The sequence below is a fragment of the Callorhinchus milii genome, unplaced genomic scaffold (assembly GCF_018977255.1).
Source record: "Callorhinchus milii isolate IMCB2004 unplaced genomic scaffold, IMCB_Cmil_1.0 Scaffold1, whole genome shotgun sequence".
Lineage (NCBI taxonomy): Eukaryota > Metazoa > Chordata > Chondrichthyes > Chimaeriformes > Callorhinchidae > Callorhinchus > Callorhinchus milii.
Window position 1 is genome coordinate 74,039,171 of NW_024704742.1, and position 6,342 is coordinate 74,045,512.

Below are 6,342 nucleotides of genomic sequence, written 5' to 3' on the forward strand. Positions count from 1 at the left end.
GTAGAAGGTATTTATTTCATATCAAAATTATCCTTTATAAAATAGTCCTATTATAATGCTTGCATTTGATATAGCACCTTTTCACCTTGCAAGATCACATATTACTGATCTATAATACTTTAAACTTGTTTGGAACCTTTGAAAAAAATTCCACAGAAAATTAGAATAAGAAAAAATGATGTTTGACTTTTTCTGCATGATCCTTGTTTGACATTTATGTCCTATAGCACAGCCAGCCTGACTCTTCTCACTCAGTTCCCATTAATCCTGCAAGCCAAAGCCCTAATGGATAGCTGGACAAGCAGTGGGAAAGCTTGCCAGACCATGATATCAGTGACAAACTATGTGGTTTTAGCTGGTTAGACTCCAGCAGTTACCCCAACGCACACTCTGGGGTCCCCAAGCCTTGGCTCTTGCCAACCTGCGACTAATACTTTCCGGTATTAGGTAAGCAGGATGTGGCCCTCCAGAGAAAGAGAGGGCATTCCATACCAACAATCTGGGATTTCTATATATAGGTGACGAGCATCAACCTGGCTCAGTGATAACACTGATTCAGAAGGTTGTGGGTTCAAGCCCAATATCGGGATTTGCAATTATACTAAACTGACACTCCAATAAAGTGCTGGGTGTTTGTTGAATTGTCGGAGATGCCATCCTTCGGATAAAACTGAGGTTCCGTCTGCCTGTTCAGGTGGACGTTAAAGATCCCATGGCACTATTCGAAAAGAGAAGGGAATTTCACCCAGGGTCCTGGCCAACAAATCCCCCAAATAAAATTGGTCACTAACTCCATGGCTATTTCCAGGGTGAGTCTCCGTTACTGCTCCACAACTCAGACAAGTGTTCACTCCTTGAGCACCATTAGGCCTATCCCTTTTCAGTACCAATTGAGTTACTGCATTTAATCATTTTAGTTTCAGTACAATATCTGAAATTTTGTGCTCCCAGCATCCACAACAGTCAACTTCACCAGTTGGTGTGCGCAAACTGGCAGATGTGTTTCACGCACAAAATACCCAGTCAATACAGAGAATATACTGTGAAGCACTTTGAGACGTTGGCGATGAGATTAGGCGCTATATGAAATGCAAGGATTATTATTATAAATTGGGTGCATGGAACTGTTCTTGATATTGTTAAGCTTAGTGATGGGTATCGCTTGTGTCAAGACACCCAGCTAACCAAAAAAAATGCTCTGCTGCAGTGTCATGTATTAGTGGTTTAAAGGTGTGGATAAATAAAAGTACAGTTTGTCCAGATCCATTAATTGGTTTATATGGGCATATGAAATTGGTCATATTTTGGGGCAATTGCCAATTGAAGTTGAAGTGGTAATGTGGTTCATTAGTGTGCTTTTCTTATGTAAACTGACATGTATGCCTTATTTCAGGACTCTGGAACGATTAATTTTAAATCTTTAAAAAGTTGTACAAAGTGTTTACCTGTTTTTTGAACAGTGATTATTTCTGTAGGGAATTTCAGTGCCTCTAAAGGTTCTTGAGGGGAATCTGAAATCGATTTTTTCACACTTTTGCGATGATGTATCAGATGCAGCTTTCAAAGCATGAGGAACAACAACTTGCATTTATGCAGTGTCCTTCATATAGGATAGTGTCTCGGAGGACTTTTCAGCGACTGGGATAGGTGCTGAGCAGAGTAGGGGGGAGGTGACCATTAGGCGCAATCAAAGGGGTAATTTTAAATATATTTTTCTTCCTACCTTTATAATGGTACATGATACTTGTGTCTTTAAAAATAAAACCTTTAAAAAGTACATTTTAAAACCATTTTTAAAAACAAATTATTCAGAATTCCACTTAATCCTAAAACCAGAAGTCATGCAATGAGTGTGAGATGAGCTACAGTCACAGACGGTGGAAACAAAAGGTACAAGGATTCCTATCATTTGAAAGTTAGCAGAATTTTCTAGGGAAATATCTTGTAGTATTTTATTTTAAAGTTTTTATTTGCTTTGTGTATTCCACTGAAAGATTTTTAAGAGTTTGCAAATAAAAACTGCAGTTTTTGTTTCTTCAAAAAAAGGGGACTTAAATAGTTCTGCTTAATTTGTGCTTTGTCCAAGATCCTAAATTTAATTATAGTTCCACTAGAAAGCAATACTGGATTTATTATGAATTCTAATAGCTGCCATGATCCATTTGTGTCAGGCTGGCTCAGTTGTTTCTGAGTCAGAAATTTGTGGGCTAAAGCTCCACGTCGGGACTTGGAACTCTATGTTGATACTCCAGTGCAGTGTTGGGTGTGTACTGCATTGTTGGAGGTGCTGTCCTTCGGATGAGACTTTAAACTTGATGTCTGCCTGTTCACGTGGACGTTAAAGATTCTATGGCACTATCTGAAAACGGGAGATTTTCCCAGAGGAAAGTCCAAGCCAACAATCACTGCAGCCATTCACTTCATGACTGTTTCTGGAACCTTCTGTGCAAACTGGTTGCCCTTTTTACTTACAAAACACACAATCTCTACACTTAATAATATCTTTGCATTTTGGTTACTGTCCTTCACAAAATGTTACATTAACAGTAGGTTCCTTTAAGTCCATTCAAGGTTACAGGTGCCACATCAAATGGACTGATTATCTTTCACCAGAGGAGAGAGATAAAGCAGGTTGAGAATGCCACCTGCTTTGGGACATTGTGGTGCACAAATTGCTGTGTTATCCCACAAAACAGTCTCTGCATTTTACACTATTATCCTGTGAAGCACTTTGGGACATCCTCCTGACATGAAAGGTGCTATGGCAAACGTAAATTTATTATTCTTGACTGACAAGATGAAGAACAAAGATGGTAAGATTAGAAATTTACTACAAAGAAGAAGGCCATTTGGCCAACCATGTCCCCAATAAAGCTGAACTGTATTTTTAACAGATGGCGGAGATGTCCCTCTGTTCAATTCATTCAGTCTTCTGAGTCAAAAAGACAATGCCACACTTTCGATTTGAAGAGAATGTAGTTTATTAAGAGAATTTAAAAAAATCAGAATGTCAACACTAATAAGGTTATCTCATAAAATAGTACAAAACAAGTTTTCATAAACTACCTTGTGCCTTCTACAGGGTGACCAAACAGTCATGATACCATAACAATGTCCAATAAGTTTTAAAGAAATGATGATTTTTTTTGGATAATACGGTAGATATCACAATTTTTTGGTCACCTTGTATAACCTTTTGAAAGGGAGCTGAGGGGAGTGATGGGAAGAGCTGAAGCGGGAGGTATGAAGCAGTGCGGAGAGCGACAGGAAGGTGGTGCCACTGATGACTCATTTCCCCAGTTGTAATCCACATGTATGTGGATGACATCCAACTCTATCTCTCTGCCTCCACCCTCGACTCCAGACCCACTACTGTCCTGACAGAATGTCTGTCAGACATCAAGTCCTGGATGAGAGTTAACTTTCTCCAGCTGAACGTCAACAAGACCGAGGCTCTCCTGATTGGCTTCCGTCAGTGTCTCCACATCTCAGGCGGTGACAGCATCACCATCCATGGCTGCACACTGAGCCAGTCCGGACCCTTGGGGTCTTGTTTGACCCTCAACTATCCTTTCTACCCCACATCCGTGCTGTGACCCATTCTGCCTTCCCCCACCTCCACAACATCGCCCAACAGAGGATATAATTCAAGATCCTGTTCCTCACCTTTGAAATTCTCCATGGCCTTGCTCCCCCCTACCTCTGCGACCTCCTAACCCCCTAACAACCTGCTTGCTCCCTCCGCTCAGCAGGCTCCAACCTGCTTCACATCCCACGCCTCGCCCAAGTCCTGTGGAGTCCTGGAGTGACACATTACATGCTAATGGCACTTTATTTGCAGTTCCTATAATTATTATGTCACCTCTCTGAAACTAATGATGGAACCTTTTTTATTCCAGTCATTATCTTTCTCCCATCAGAGACTTCAGAATCTGACAGTGTAACAGAAACAAGCTGCTGCTAGAGCACTGCATTGACTCAGGTAACATCACTAGATTCCCACATATTAATCAGCATTAGCTGCAGTGTGTCTAAGTCCTACCCAAAACGAGTTTTGTGGTGTAGTGAGTGTAGCTCACTGTAGCTCAGTGGTTAGAGCACTCGCCTTGCAAGTGAGACACCTGGGTTCAATTCCAGGCAGAGGGCGAAACCTTGGGCAAGTTTCCTTACTCCACACACCTAATAATAATCCCTCCAAAAAAAAAACAATATTAAATTGGTCATTTTCAATCCATGACTTTGTGGGACATTGCTGTGCGCAATTGGCTGTCGTGTTTGCCCACAAGTATAGTCAATTTCTTGCTTTTGATATAGCGCTTTTCACATCTTCTAGACGTCTCAAAGCGCTTCACAGAATATACTGTAAAGTGAATTGACTGTATATTTGTGGGCGAAACGCGACAGCCAATTGCGCACAGCAGTGTCCCACAAACAGTCGTGGATCGAGTGACCAAGCTATTATTATTTTTTTTCTTGAGGGATTATTATCAGGCGTGTGGAGTAAGGAAACTTGCCTAAGGTTTCACCCTGCCGGTTTTGTGGGTGAAATGCAGCAGCCAATTGCGCACAGCAGAATTTTCTAATCAGTACGTGATTTCCCACTCGTGGCTATTTCTAGTCAACAACAACAACAGCAAAATTACATTTATAGAGCGCCTTTCATGTCGGGAGGAAGTCCTTTTGAAGTTACATTTCGTAGGGCTGGTGACAGAACAGAAGGAAAAGTATCTCCATTCACCATTTCCTTTTTTTGTACCATACTCAGGCGAGTAAGGGGTTAACCCCCATCTGCCATTGATTGGCTGAAGATTTGGTGCATTATCGCCCCTCCATTTCTGATCTTTATGCAAATGCGGGGGGGAGGGGGGGGGGGGGGAAGGGGAGGATTATATTTTTGTACCGAATTGTGAATTTAAATAAACCGCAGAATAAGAGAGTTGCAAAGAGAATTGTATTTTCACGATTGGTTTGCAGTGATTTGGGATGAAGGGAATAAAAACGTTAAGAGGAAAGTTTGGAAGGTGGGAGGCGGTGGGGGGTAGAGCTAATGGTGAGCAGGTGGTGGTGGTGAGGGATATATATATATATATATATCTATATATAGACCTCTGACATGAGAGAGATCATCATCAGGAAGGTGCTGCTCCCAGGACGAGTCTAACCTATTGCACTGCGTGTTTGCTGCCGCCTGCGATGTCCCCAAATGCGGGACACTCGGCTGCAGACCGTGTGTGAGCGGGTCCTGTGTCCTGTGTCGGCGCTCTCCTCCTCCTCCTCCTCCTCTGGTTCAAACTAAACGCAACACATTTCTCATCAGCTCTGAGCGTGAGGGTCCGGGGAGGGAAAAGGAGGGCCTTGGACTTGAAGCTCAGCTCAACCTCGGCAAAGGCCGGATAGGGCCTGACCCCCCCCTCCTCCCCCCCCGGGCAGGAGCTCACCGGGCGGCCCGCGAACCCGCCCAAGACTGCCGACTGAAACTGAAGGCGCGGGTGACCCACTGTGGACATGTAAACCCGCGGCACAGCGGACCCTCCACCGCGAGCTACATACAGGGAGGGCCCGAAATGTCTGTCCGCAACGGTCACTCACCGCGAAATGTCTGTCCGCAACGGTCACTCACCGCGCGGGGGGGCCCGGCACCCAGGGGGGGCCCAGCACCCAGGGGGGGCCCAGGGGGGGCCCGGCACCCAGGGGGGGCCCAGGGGGGGCCCGGCACCCGGGGGGCCCGGGGGGGGCCGGCACCCAGGGGGGGCCCAGGGGGGGCCCGGCACCCAGGGGGGGCCCAGGGGGGGCCCGGCACCCAGGGGGGGCCCAGGGGGGGCCCGGCACCCGGGGGGGCCCTTACCAGGGCGGGCGGGATGTGGTGCTCAGGGCCTACCGAGTTTGCAGCGCGAGGTCCACCCAACACACGGCCCTATATATATATATATATATATGCAGCGGAGTGGCTGTTGTGGCTCAGCTCTCAGGGCGTTTGAAACTGTGAGACAAGGCCTTCAGAGGGAGAAACTCCCCCACAAAGGTTTTACATTCATAACAGAGAGCAGCTGCAGCCGCTCACACCGCAACGCGCTGGCGGCGCGCGCATCCCTCCCCCCGCTCCCCGGCGGCGCGGCTTGTTTTACGTCACATGCGGGATGTGTGACGCGTTTCCGGCAGCCATTGTTTCCCACAAATCCCCGCGGCGCCGCTGTTGCCAGGAGATACAGAGAGAGAGATTGAGAGAGTGAGTGAGAGAGAAAGAAAGAAAGAAAGCAGCTACACTCACATAGTGTGTATGTGTGAGAGAGAGTGTGTGTGTGCGACGGAGAGGAGGTAGAGGGAGAGAGTGTGACAGAGAAG

General features: G+C 45.8%; 1 non-coding gene across 1 annotated transcript; it reads left to right on the forward strand.

Annotated features, from left to right (window-relative positions):
• The first annotated feature begins 5,102 nt into the window (after positions 1–5,102).
• LOC121850785 lies at positions 5,103–5,268 on the forward strand. The gene has a single exon (XR_006085758.1). It is a non-coding gene; the product is annotated as a U1 spliceosomal RNA (small nuclear RNA).
• The last annotated feature ends 1,074 nt before the right edge of the window (positions 5,269–6,342 follow it).